This window comes from Saimiri boliviensis, chromosome 3 (genome assembly GCF_048565385.1).
Source record: "Saimiri boliviensis isolate mSaiBol1 chromosome 3, mSaiBol1.pri, whole genome shotgun sequence".
Taxonomy (NCBI): domain Eukaryota; kingdom Metazoa; phylum Chordata; class Mammalia; order Primates; family Cebidae; genus Saimiri; species Saimiri boliviensis.
In genome coordinates this window covers 102,443,750-102,457,098 of record NC_133451.1, presented here as the reverse complement: position 1 = coordinate 102,457,098, position 13,349 = coordinate 102,443,750, and the positions used below count along the sequence as shown (strand labels likewise).

Sequence of the window (13,349 nt, the reverse complement as noted above, 5' to 3'; positions counted from 1 at the left end):
CAAATCTGAAACACGTAACTGCTCACTCTGGCTACATGACGTACTTGTTTTAGGGGGGGAAAAATTCAAGATTTAAGAAAGCATATATTTAAGTTCTCAAAAATCTATAGGATATAGTCTTTAAAAATGAATAAATTCATTAAATTTTGGGGAGTGCTTACAAAATATATTTTCTATGTTGATCTTTTCTAAGTGGAGAGTTTTCTATGTAGGCAGATACATATCAGAATTAGGAAGATTTAAAATATACACATATATGTATATGCTTATATATTCATAGAGTACTAGAGCAGCTTGCCATATGAATATATTGCATTGTGGTGAAGTAAGGCCTTCAGGGCACCCATCAGTGGAGCAACACACTTAGTACCCACCAAGCAATCTTCCGTCTTCTATCACCCCATGCCTCCGGGTCTCCATTGTCTGTCATTTCACACTCTGCTTCCTTGTGTGCAAATTATTCAGCTTCCACTTGTGAGAACATGTGGTATTTGTCTTTCTGTGCCTGAATTGTTTCACTTAAGATAATGGCCTCCAGTTCTATACATGCTGCTGAAAAAGACAAGATCTCAACCTTTTTTTATGGCCAAGTAGTATCCACTGTGTACACATAACACGTTTTCTTTATTCAGTCTTCCACTGATGGACACTTAAGTTGATTACATATGTTAGCTATTGTGAACAGTGCTGTGATAAACATACAAGTGCTGGTATCTTTTTGATATAATGATTTCTTTTCCTTTGGGTATATACCCAGCAGTGGGATGGTTGGATCAAAGGGTAGGTCTATTTTTAGTTCTTGGAGCAATCTCTATTGTTTTCCACAGAGGCTGTACTGACTTATTTACATTCCCATCAACAGTATATAAGAGCTGGGTGTGGTGGCTCACGCCTGTAATCCCGGCACTTTGGGAAGCCAAGATGGGTAGATCGCTTGAGGCCAGGAGTTCAAGACCAGCCTGGGCAACATGGTGAAACGCTGTCTCTACTAAAAATACAACAAATTAGCTGGGTCTAGTGGCTTGTGCCTGTAGTCCCAGCTACTTGGGAGGCTGAGGCAGGAGAATTGCTTGAGCCTGGGAGACTGAGCCTGGAGTGAGCTATGATGGTACCACTGCACTCCAGCCTGGGCAACAGAGCGAGACTGTGTCTCAAGACAAAACAAAACAAAAAGTATGTAAGAGTTCACTTTTCTCTGCATCCCTACAATCATCTGTTTTCTTTTGTCCTTTTTAAAAACTTTATTTTAAATTTTTGTGGGTGCACAGTAAGCGTATATATTTATGGGGTACATGAGATGTTTTGTTACAGGCATGCAGTGCATAATAATCACTTCATGGAAAATGAGGTGTCCATCCCCTCAAGCATTTATTTTTGTGTTACAAACAATCCAGTTATACTCTTCATTATTTTTCGATGTACAATTAAATTATTATTGACTATACTCACCTTGTTGTGCTGTCAAGTGCTAGGTCTTATTCATTCCTTCTATTTTTTAACGTGTGTGTCCATTAACCATTCCTACCTCCCCTCAACTCATAACCCTCTTCTGGGCCTCTGGTAACTATCCTTTGACTCTCTAGTTCCATGAGTTCAACTGTTTAGATCTTACAAATTAGTGAGAACAGAGAACATGCAATGTTTGTCTCTGTGCCTGGCATATTTCACTTAGCATAATGACCTCCAGTTCCATCCATGTCGTACGTGTATTTTTTGTCCTTTAATAATAGCCATTCTGATTGGTATGAAATGATGTTTCATTGTAGTTTTAATTTGCATTTTTCTGGTGACTAGTGATGTTGAACATTTTTTCCTACACTTCTTGGCCATTTGTTTGTCTTTTGAAAAATGTCTGTTTCTGCCCTAAACCCACTTGCTAATGGGATGATTATTTGGCTTACTTCCCCGCTTAAGACAGAGTTTTAATCTTGTTGCCCAGGCTGGAATGCACTGGCACAATCTCAGCTCATTGCAACCTCCGCCTCCCAAGTTCAAGCGATTCTCCTGCCTCAGTCTCCCAAGTAGCTGGGATTACAGGTATGCGCCACCACACCCAACTAATTTTTTGTATTTAGTTGAGACAGGGTTTCACCATGTTGGTCAGTCTGGTCTGGAACTCCTGACCTCAAGTGACCCACCCACCTCAGCCTCCCAAAATGCTGGGATTACAGGCATGAGCTACTGTGCCCAGCCTATTTGGCGTGTGTGTGTGTGTGTGTGTGTGTGTGTGTGTGTGTGTGTGTGTGTGTTTGCCCTGCTCTGTCACCTGGGCTGCCGTGCAGTGGCTCAATCATGGCTCACTGCAGCCTCAACCTCGCAGGCTCAAGTGATCCTCTTACCTCAGCCTCCTGAGTAGCTGGGAATACAGGGACATGCCACTATACCCAGTTAATTTTTGTATTTTTGGTAGAGATGGGGTTTCGCCAAGTTGCCCAGGCATTTGGGGTTTTTCTGGTTAAGTTGTTTGAGTTCCTTGTAAATTCTGGAGATGTTAGTCCCCTGCAGGATGCATCATTTGCAAATATTTTCTCCCATCCCAAAGGCTGTCTGTTCACTCTGCTGATTATTTCGGTTATTTATCTGCCTTATTTGTCTGCCATTTCTTTTTGTTGCCTATGCTTTGAGGTCTTAGTCAAGAATTCTTTCCCTAGATCAATATCTAGAAGATTTTCTCTAGGTTTTCTTCTTATATTTTTATAATTTCAGGTCTTTTTTTTTTTTCTTTTTACTTTTAATTGCATTTATTTTATGCTGAATTAATCATGTGCCGTAAGTGTTTGTTTCTTTAGTTTCTTTTGGGATATCCTTTCCTGTGTCTAACCTCATCTTCTGGTTTAGGAACGATTTGTTCCTTTTCAGTAGAGATCTTCTCAGTGTGGCAGGGAGAACTCCTGTATGAGCTCTGGAAGTCTGGTGGCACAACTCAGATGCTTTGTTCACCTGGATATGTTTAATGACCAAAGAATCTACACCTGAATCCTTAAACTCAGCATTACTCTGCATTTTTGGTGTTTTGTTTTGTTTGTATTTTTGAAACAGAGTCTTGCTCTGTTGCCCAGGCTGGAGTACAGTGGTGTGATCTCAGCTCACTGCAACCTTCGCCTCCCATGTTCGAATGATTCTCCTGCCTCAGCCTCCTGAGTAGCTGAGTTTACAGGTGCTCGCCATGATGCCCAGCTAGTTTTTGTATTTTTAGTAGAGAGGGGGTTTCACCACGTTGGCCAGGCTGGTCTTGAACTCCTGACCTCAAGTGATCCACCCCCCTCAGCCTCCCAAAGTGCTGGGATTACAGGTGTGAAACACCACACCTGGCCATTACTCTGCATTTTTAAGCACATACAACAGTCTTTTGGGGCCACCGACTCTGTCTAGTTCTACTGTTTGGCCAGGGCACAGCTAACAACTCTATCAGTGTAATGTTGGAATTGTATATACTGTTTTTGTAAAGTGACATCTTTCTCCCATTCCAGTAGGTATAGCTTAAAAATGAAAAAAAAGGATATCTTTCAGATACATCGTGGCTTTTTGTATATGCATGCCTTTGTTGGTCTGGGCAGTTTCTGAAAGTGAACACAAAGATTCGAGCCTCTTGATTTGCATGACTTTTTCTGGGTCAAGCCAGATCACCTCAGGCTGCATAGAGGAAGAGGTTTTATATTCAAGTCTTGAATCTATTTTGAAGTAATTTTTGTACATGGTGAGAGAGAGGAGTCTAGTTTCACTGTCCAATTTTCCCAGCACCATTTATTGAAGGGCATCCTTTCTTTAAAGTATATTCTTGTTGACTTTTTCCAAGAGCAAAGTGGTTGTATGTGGCTTTATTTCTGGGTTTTCTATTCTGTCCATTAATCAATGGATCTGTTTTTACCTGCCATACTGTGCCGTTTTGATTACTATCACCCTGTAGTATAATTTGCAGTAAGGAAATGCGGTGCTTCAGCTTTGTTCTTTTTGCTAGGATTGCTTTAGCTATTTGGGTTCTTTTTTGGTTCCATATGAACTTTAGAATAGTTTTTTCCAATTTTGTGAAAAAATGATGTTGTTATTTTGATAGAGATTCTGTTGAAGCTGTAGATTGCTTTGGGCAGTGTGGTCATTTTGATGATATTAATTATAGTCTTAGGTAGATTCTTTAACAACAAAAGATCAGCTATTTAAAAATATTTTAACAAACCATCGAAGGAAATTGGATGTATTTGCCAAGTCTTTTGTTTGACACTTTTTTCTTTATTATTTCTTAACATCACGATGTTTCTAGGAGTGACCTATTTTGTTATTGGTGGTTTCTTTGTTTGCTTTTTGTTTTTAAACCATCTCTGACTAAGGAAGGAGTGAGGCATTATCTCCACATTACAGATGAGGAAAACAGGCAAATCCTGCAAGGTCATACAGCTGGAGAGTGGGTTAGGTACAGTTCAAACCCACATCTATTTTATTCCTCATACTTCACTCTGTCTGTAGTAAATGTCTTTTTCTGTTTCATCTTGTACTGCTTTGTCACCTGGGCATGGATAGGCTGGTTCATCTCGTTGATAGAAGATGTGAAGCCGTTACTGCGGTCAACAGCTCCATTTGGGAATGGCCTTCGTGAATTAGCTTCCAGTTAATTTCCTGAGTAGGGGGCTGCTGAGCAGGATCCCTTCTGCCTGGATATGGTGTATATTTGTGTTTCTTACCTTATGGAGTGGAGGTTGGGGAAGAGTGGCTGGGAAACAGTCCATGCCCCGGCTCCAGGAGGCTGGCTGGGGTTTGCTCTTCTTCATTCCTGCCAGCCCTGTTAGCTAGGGGCTGGGTTCTGTGCCCACCCTCACTGGTTCCAATCACCTTATATAGCATCTCTCTCTCTTTCTCTCTCTCTGCCCTTTACTTCTGTTTGCCTTGTCTGCTCCTCTGATCAGACCATTCCTCACCACCTTGAGCCAACCTGAATCCCTCCTCCAACTGGCCTGTGTGCTCTTACATTGCAGCATGCTGGATGCCAGCCTTCCCAGACTCTGATGAGGATTTTAACATGCTTCTGTGAGGTTAAGCCAAAAAGGAGAGAGCAAATCAGATCAGAAAAAGAGAGGTGCAATAAGAGAGAGAGGTTTCTGCAATAAGAGAGAAAGGTTTCAACGGTTAATGGATTGTTACATCAAAATTCAATTTTTTGAAGTGCTAGAATTTCCGTCTTAAAAACTTATTTCTTGGCAAACATCCTCTTCACAGTGATTACAGTTGTTCCTTTCAGAATTATTTCAATTCATCAAACCAAGGAGAGGCTGTTTAAAGAGTCGCTTACAAATTCTGTTTTTATTGGTGATGTTCACTCCTGTGTAGCACCCAAGGAGGAGACACTAACTGCATCTATTCTGGCTTACGATGTTGTCGATCAGACCATTTCTGCAGGTTAGGGACCAGTGCAAAGTTGGAAAGAGTTGTGCTGCAATTGACAACGGAGGTAAGACTTCAGGAGTCATCTGTACTCTGATGGGCTCGTCAGCTCACTAATGGCTATTCACATTCTGTTAGGGAAAAATTATATAAAATGTTCATGTTCATCATCAGAAAATGAAATGGAGGTGAGCAATATGATTATTTTATTTTATTTTATTTTATTTTTTAGAGATAGGGTTTCACCATGTTGGTCAGGCTGGTCTTGAACTCCTGACCTTGTGATCTGCCCGCCTCGGCCTCCCAAAGTGCTGGGATTACAGGCTTGAGCCACCCCACCTGGCAGCAATATGATTTTAATGCTGACATAGTATTACATTATGTGAATATACTGCAAGCATTGGGCCAAGTTTATTGATTTAATTAACAGTGGAAGATAAAACTTCCAGGCTCTAAAATATTCATAACTACTCCCTATGGCTCTCCATTTCTTGTAAAATAACCTAGATAAGGATTATTGATTGAAGTGGAATCCATATGCTGGTAACTGCCTAGTTTTGTAGATTATTTCAGAGGTAATAGAAACTAACAGACTATCACTAGTATCTACCTAGTGGTTCAAAGAGAATGTCCCTGTATGACAGATTTGGTATTTTTGCAATAAAATTACTATGTCAATTCCCTGGCTTATGTTTTTCTCAAGATCCCTCTTCTTATATAATTAAAATAACTTATTTTGTATTCCTTTTTGTGATAGAAAACCTAACTTTCTAATGCAGTGTTGCTCAAGCTTGAATGTGCATCCAAATTGCCTGGGGAATCCTGTTAAGCGTAGCTTCTTTTTTGTTTGTTTGTTTTTTGTTTTTTGAGATGGAGTTTTTCTCTTGTTGCCTAGGCTGGAGTGTGCAATGGCACGATCTCTGCTCACTGCAAACTCTGCCTCCCAGGTTCAAGTGATTCTCCCGCCTCAGCCTCCAGAGTAGCTAGGATTATAGCCATGCACCACCATGCCCGGATAATTATATTTTTAGCAGAGACAGGGTTTCTCCATGTTGGTCAGGCTGGTCTCGAACTTCCAACCTCAGGTGATCCTCCTGCCTTAGCCTCCCAAGGTGCTGAGATTACAGGCGTGAGCCACTGCACCTGGCCAAGTGTAGATTCTTTTTTAGGAGATCTGTATGTAGAAACACAGATTCTTATTCTTAGATAATGCTGACTGAAGGTGCTGGTTATCACCACCCTTTGAATAGCTTATCATCCTAAGAAATACATGATAAGAAATATAATATGAAATATCTTAAATTTCTTAGGATGGGTTATTTCTATACAAAGCTAACATTTTTCTTCTGAAAATCAGCATGAAATTTTCTGACCTTATCCTCAGATACAAGAATGCCATTTAAAAAATTTGAACTAATGAAGTAATTGGACGGTAAATATCATGCATCAAAAATCTCAAAGGATCCATTAAAAAATTTATGGTAAAGATAAGTTTAAAAAAAAAAAAAGCACTAGAATCTAGTTTGTGTGAAAATCTCATTTCGTTTCTATTTATTTGAACTGACCTTGATGAGATATGCCACATCTGGCAATGCCAAATGAGGTTTTTTTTTGGTTTGGTTTTGTTTGGTTTGGTTTTTTATTGATGTGTCTTTGGCGTATCCTGGAATCAGGAGTTTAATGTTTCTCACACAATATTCCAAGAAATCATAAGTCAACATCTATTATGTTCTAGCCCATAGTTCCTTCATGGTAGAGAGGTAGGTTATTAGCTTCTAATTGGTAGATTTAAGGATTTGTGGAACTTAGCAAAGAGTCATTCCTTACGTGCCGAGGGCCGGGAAGGGGAATTGCATGGGAGATAATCAATAAGTCAACAATCATTTTAGAAGATTCGGCATTGGTATAATTAATAACTTCTTGAGAAGGCAAAACCACAATTTAAAGATGAGTTATATTGATGGATTGACATGTTGCAGGACTGATGATAACTGGAAAAAAATGGCAGCATAGCCAACAAAGCTCCCAGCCAAAGGATACTCAGTGATCAAAGAAGGAATTAACTAGAAGTTGAATTCAGTAATTATGTTGTTTACCTATTTAGTATGAGTGAGGAAATGACGTGATCTACCTGAAGGAGGAAGGCCCCATTTGATTATCCAGAGAGCAAGAGTTCATTCTTACTATTGGAGACTTGAACTTCCCGGTTATTCCATTAATTAATTTAACTGTTTTGTCAAAAACTCCTTAAGCAAACTAAATGAGTAGACTGATTATATTAAATGGCAGTAATTCCACAGTTTAGACAGGGATAGATAAGATTGTCTGCAATGATGGTAAATTGTTTTCAGAATGGGTGCAAGATTAACCCTGTTAATTCCTGTTAAATATATAAGGCAAATTTCCTTTAATGCCTGGACATTACTAAAAGTTAGTAAGGGGTGGGATGTTGAGGATGAAGTTCCTTGGTCTGCGAAGATCCCAGAAACAAGTGATATTCGGTAGAGCAGAGCTGAAGGTGGAAGATGAGCTTGGACTGCGAAGATCCCAGAAGCAAACGATATTTGGTAGAGCAGAGCTGAAGGTAGAAGATGAGCTTGGCATCATACGTCAGACCACTAATATGTCGCAGTGAGTTTTCACGTTCTAGTTCTTAAGAGAAATGGAAATCTCACTCATGTGCTGCCAAATTGGCAGGACAATTATTCTGTCAGTGAGAGTCACCAGCAGACTTTTACTAAGTAATTTGCATGACAGAGGACTTTATTTTTATTTATTTATTTGTTTTATTATTTTTTGAGATGAAGTCTCACTCTTGTCACCCAGGCTGGAGCGCAATGGCGTGATCTCAGCTTACTGCAACCTCTGCCCTCTAATTTAAGCAATTCTCCTGCCTCAGCCTTCTGAGTAACTGGGATTACAGGTGCCTGCCACCACGCCCGGCTAATTTTTGTATTTTTAATAGAAATGGGGTTTCACCATGTTGGCCAGGCTAGCCTCGAACTCCTGACCTCAGATGATCTGCCTGCCTCAGCCTCCCAAAGTGCTAGGATTACAGGAATGAGCCATCATGCTCAGCCAACAGAGGGCTTTATTTAGAAACATAAGTAAATGAAAAAAAAAAATACATAGTTTTTAAACCTGGAGTAAATATTGGACATTCATTTAGTACTTTTTATTTTTTTACGAGACGGCATTTCACCATATTGGCTAAGCTGGTCTCAAACTTCTGACCTCAGGTGATCCACCCTCCTCAGCCTCCCAAACTGCTGGGATTACAGGTGTGAGCCACTGCGCCTGGGTCAATTAGTACTCTTAGAACGTACACCTGGAAATCAAAACCTTTTTGATTTCGAAGTCCAGTCCATGCTATGAAACACAAGCTTGGAGAATGGCAGGAAGTATATAACGCAACACAATAAGGTGTGCTGCAAGGTGTAAGAAGTGCTGCAAGTTCCAGCACCACCACGCATGATTTATATACCACCCAAGTCACAGAAGCATCAAGGCTGTTTTCAGATATGTAAATCCTGTATAACATCTGGGTTGTTGTATTTTTTTTTTACAATGTGACAAAAGAAGTGAAAACACCTTGAATAGTGACACGTTTTGAAAAAAAAATACAATAACAGATATGCAAGAAATGTGCGGATCTAACATTGGCAATTTAAACTATTTGCATCCAGCAATGTATTGTTTTTCTGGGAAGATGAAATTCTCCGGAGTTGTGCGACCACAGATCAAGAGTATGCTACTTCCCGGGGGAAGGGCATAACCAGCCCTGTGCCACTATTTCTCACCCCACCAACAAGTGCATTCTCCATTTGCTATAGCAGAAATAGTAACTCTAGGGATGTGGAAAGTTACCACTTTCCACAATTTGTAGAGAAAAGATTAAAAAGTGAAAAGAATTCTGAGGACTCCTAGTTGGGAAAAAAACAAAGAAAAAATATTATATTGGAATGCTAATAACAGTTTGGGAGATTCAGTCAGGAAACAACCCTCTGAATATCACAAATTTTTTTTTAATTTTTTTTTTTTTTTTTTTTTTTTTTTTTTTTGAGACAGATTCTTGTCCTTTTACCTAGGCTGGAGTACAATGGAGTGATCTCAGTTCACTGCAACCTCCACCTCCCACATTCAAGTGATTCTCCTGCCTCAACCTCCTATTAGCTGGAATTACAGGCGTACATTACCATGCCCAGCTAATGTTTTGTATCTTTAGTAGAAACAGGGGTTTCACCATGTTGGCCAGGCTGATCTCGAACTCCTGACCTCATGACTTGCCTGCCTTAGCCTCCCAAAGTGCAGGGATTATAGGTGTAAGCCACTGTGCCCGGCCTCTTTCTTGCTTTTTTTAGAGACAGGGTCTAACTCTGTTGCCCGGGCTGGATGGAATGCAGTGGTGTGATCTCAGCTGACTGTGGAATCCAGGCTCAGGTGATTCTCCTCACTCAGCCTCCTGAATAGGGGACTACAGGCATGTAGTCCATCATGTCCAGCTAATTTATGTATTTTGGGTAGAGATGGGGTTTTGCCATGTTGCCCAAGCTGGGCTCAAACTATCCACCCACCTCAGCCTCCCAATGTGCTAGCATTACAGGTGTAAACCACTGTGGCTGGCCCCCTAAATTTTTTTTTCCTGTTTTTTAAAATAAAATGTTTATTTGTTTAATTAATTAATTTAATAGACTGGGTCTCACTATGTTGCCAGGATAGATTTGAATTTCTGGGCTCAAGCAATCCTCCTACCTCAGTTTCTCAAGTAAGCTGGGATTACAGGCATGTGCCATCATGCCTGGCTTCTATTTCTGTTAGCTCTCCATTGATTCTATTTCAGAATCAATTTTATGATATTTGAGTGAGAAAAGAAAACATCCCCCCTCCTCCCTCAATGAAGAAGAAATTGGATAGGAAGCAATGTACTTCTAATCTTATCGGGTTTCCTTTCTGGTTGTCAGACTGCCAGCTCCACTAGCCTATGGAATATAAAGGGCATTGGCATTTGATAAGAGCTGCAGAGAGACCATAGTGCTACCGATAATAAGTGGATGGGCAGGGATGAGTGACAATCATGGTTTACACAGCTCTTTCCCAGAGCCCCTACTGTTGCTGCTGCTGCTCCTATTTGAGTCACTAAGAAAAATGTGGGCAGTTTTTTTTGGCATGATACTGGTTGAGAAGTGGGCAAAAGAAAAATGATCAGAAAAGCAGGAGCAGCTTATAGGACTTTTGAGAAATAATGCTACTCAAGCCAGGGCTAAACTATCTCTGTGGTAGTTGTTCTGATTCAAGTATCTTCTCCCACACCAGCTGAATTTTTGTATTTTAAAATTTTGTCTACAGTTCCTAGAGTACCAAAAGTTTTTTTTTACACTAATGCAGTATGAATGCTGTGGGATCAAATACTTCTGCACAATCTTAGTGATTTTCGAGGTTCAGATCACCCTTCCCCAATGGGTTTTTCTCCATGATCTATAGTGCTGCCTTGGGTCTTCCACCCTCCTGGCCACTAGATATTCTGACACACCCCCTTTCTGATGTGTGGTCCCAGGGAACTGCTGTTTCTGTTGCACGTTTCAGGTGCATTGTAGGTATCCTTCAGGTGTATAGGGCCGATGGTTAGAGTTACCTAGGCAGCTTTTAAAAATACCAGTGTTCCAGACAAACCAGATTCTCTAGGAGGCAGCACTCAAATATTGTATTTTGCAAAACTCTGAAGGTGACTCTCCTGTACTCTCAGGGGTCAGAACCATGCAGCTTTAAAGATGAGCAGGGAGACCCATCAGTCATTTATGCCTCAGGGTGAATCACTGTTTATGGACAAAGTTTTTCCAAAATCAAGAGTTATGAGAATAAGAGACATTTTATTACCAGTGGTGGGGAATAAAAAATACCTTAACAGTCTCTAAATTGAGGATAAAACAACTTAATAGTTTGTTCTGACTAAACCGTAAGTTCTTCAATTAGGTTCTAAAACACAGAGATTCCAATGCCAAAAAGGAGATATTATGGCTGCATACTAAATAAGTAATTGTTAAATGTTCCTTTATATATTATCTATTTAGATTCAAAGAGGTAATCTAAGAAGCATTAGAATATTGAGTGGTCATTCTGGAAGGTTTTACTATTAATAGTGGTATTTTTATGGTGCCCAGGAGGTGATCTTTGGGTTGGTAATTGATATGGTTTGGCTGCGTCCCCACCCAAATCTCATCTTGAATTCCCACCTGTTTTGGGAGGAATCCAGTGGGAGGTGATGAAATTATGGGGGTGGGTCTTCCTGTGCTGTTCTCATGATAGTGAATGAGTTCACGAGATCTGATAGATTTAAAAATAGGAGTTTCCCTGAACAAGCTCTCTTCTCTTGTCTGCTGCCATGTGAGATGTGCCTTTCACCTTCCATCATGATTGTGAGGCCTCCCCAGCCACGTGGAACTGTAAGTCCAATGAATCTCTTTCTTTTGTAAATTGCTGAGTCTTGGGGTATGTCTTTATCAGCAGCGTGAAAACAGACTAATACAATAATAAAAGAATATGCACAATATTATTTAGATTTTGTTACCCTTTAGGTATTTCTTGAGGGCTTTAATATATTCATTTTTTTAAAATGACCCTTGATTGCAATTAACAAATAGTCATTGAAGTCACTTGGGCAATAAGGATAAGCTTAATATCACTTAGACTTTGCTAAAACTTTGAATATCTATTGATAACTTTAAGAATTCATAGAAAGCATTATCTCTTGGTTACAATTGAGAAGTGCTTAGAATTGCAGGCAGAAAACCATTTTAAAAATTAAAAAGAAGTGTGGTGGCATGGTGCTTGTAGTCCCAGCTACTCAGGAGGCTGAAGCAGTGAGCTGTGATTGCACCACTGCACTTAAGCCTGGGCAACAGAGCAAGACCCCATCTCAAAAAAAATTAACAATATAGTTTAAAAGAACTCGAACCTCAGAGTCAACATCCATTCTTTTTTTTTTTTTTTTTTTTTTAACAGAGTAAGGGATAGAAACTGATATGGATCTGACACAGAAGTTTAGGAAGGAAGGAACAGGTAGCAGCTGGTCATTGCAGATGCAGAAATAAATCCTGCCCCCAGGCTTCCCTAGTTATCATCTTGTGGAAAGAAAAGAGACCCCACATTTTCACCTTCCTGTGAAACACAAAGTCAAGTTTGGGGTTTATATAGAAAAGTACTAACCCTGCCTATCTCCAAAGTGGCATGGGCAGTAAAGGACTATAAAGCCAGCAGCAACCTGAGAAGCATGTGAGCCAGTCCCAGCTAAGGCAGCTAGGGATTATGGAGGTCATAGATAATGACCACATGGTAGGAACAGTGGGGAATACCAAGCAAACCAACTCGACACAGCCATCCATCCCTGAAGGTGCTTAATGACTAGTGTGAGGGGCAGGTTCTATAACGTGTCCTGCCAGGGAAGGGATTAGATAGGACAAAGGCCCCTTAAATACTAGAGATAACAAAATAATTTACAACCAAGTGGGAAAATTTGAGATTCTTTGCTAGCAAGATTCAGTAATAGTAGACATTATTTCAGTTATGTTAGAGGCTGGTACCTGTTGAATGAGAGGTTGGCTGAACTGGACTTGGGAAAGGGGAGGCAGAGGTAGGTTAAATTCCAACCAAAAAAAATCTTAGGTAAACAAAGCTGACTTTTGTGTAAAAACTGTTAAATCAAAACACTGCCAATGAGAAGAGTAGGGCAGCTGTATGGCAATTCTCTTTTTAACTTCCCAACTATGTCTAAAAAAAGACAAACAATGGAGATATATGTGAGAGAAAAAGTCTAGATCTAGCAGAGCAAGAGGAATTTTCTGTATGTGCATTGTTCTCTAAAAATATACATGTAAGGAAAAAGAAAAAAGTCCTTAACAGAGAAAACTACTATAGAAATAAATACAAATAAGAGAAGGAAAGTTACTGAAGTCACTGTGATGATCTACATGTGTCTCTTT

At 40.0% G+C, this 13,349-nt stretch overlaps 1 protein-coding gene across 2 annotated transcripts in view; it reads left to right on the top strand.

Annotated features, from left to right (window-relative positions):
- The window catches only part of ELOVL6 (ELOVL fatty acid elongase 6), a 147,920-nt gene that overhangs the window by 50,896 nt on the left and 83,675 nt on the right, over positions 1-13,349 (top strand). The window contains exon 1 of one of the 2 annotated variants that reach the window (XM_074396567.1): positions 9,428-11,813. The exons of the other annotated variant lie outside the window; for it this stretch is intronic. The gene's annotated coding sequence lies outside the window, so the exon portion shown is untranslated. Of the gene's footprint in view, positions 1-9,427; positions 11,814-13,349 lie in introns of those variants that run through there. 2 annotated transcript variants of the gene reach the window in all.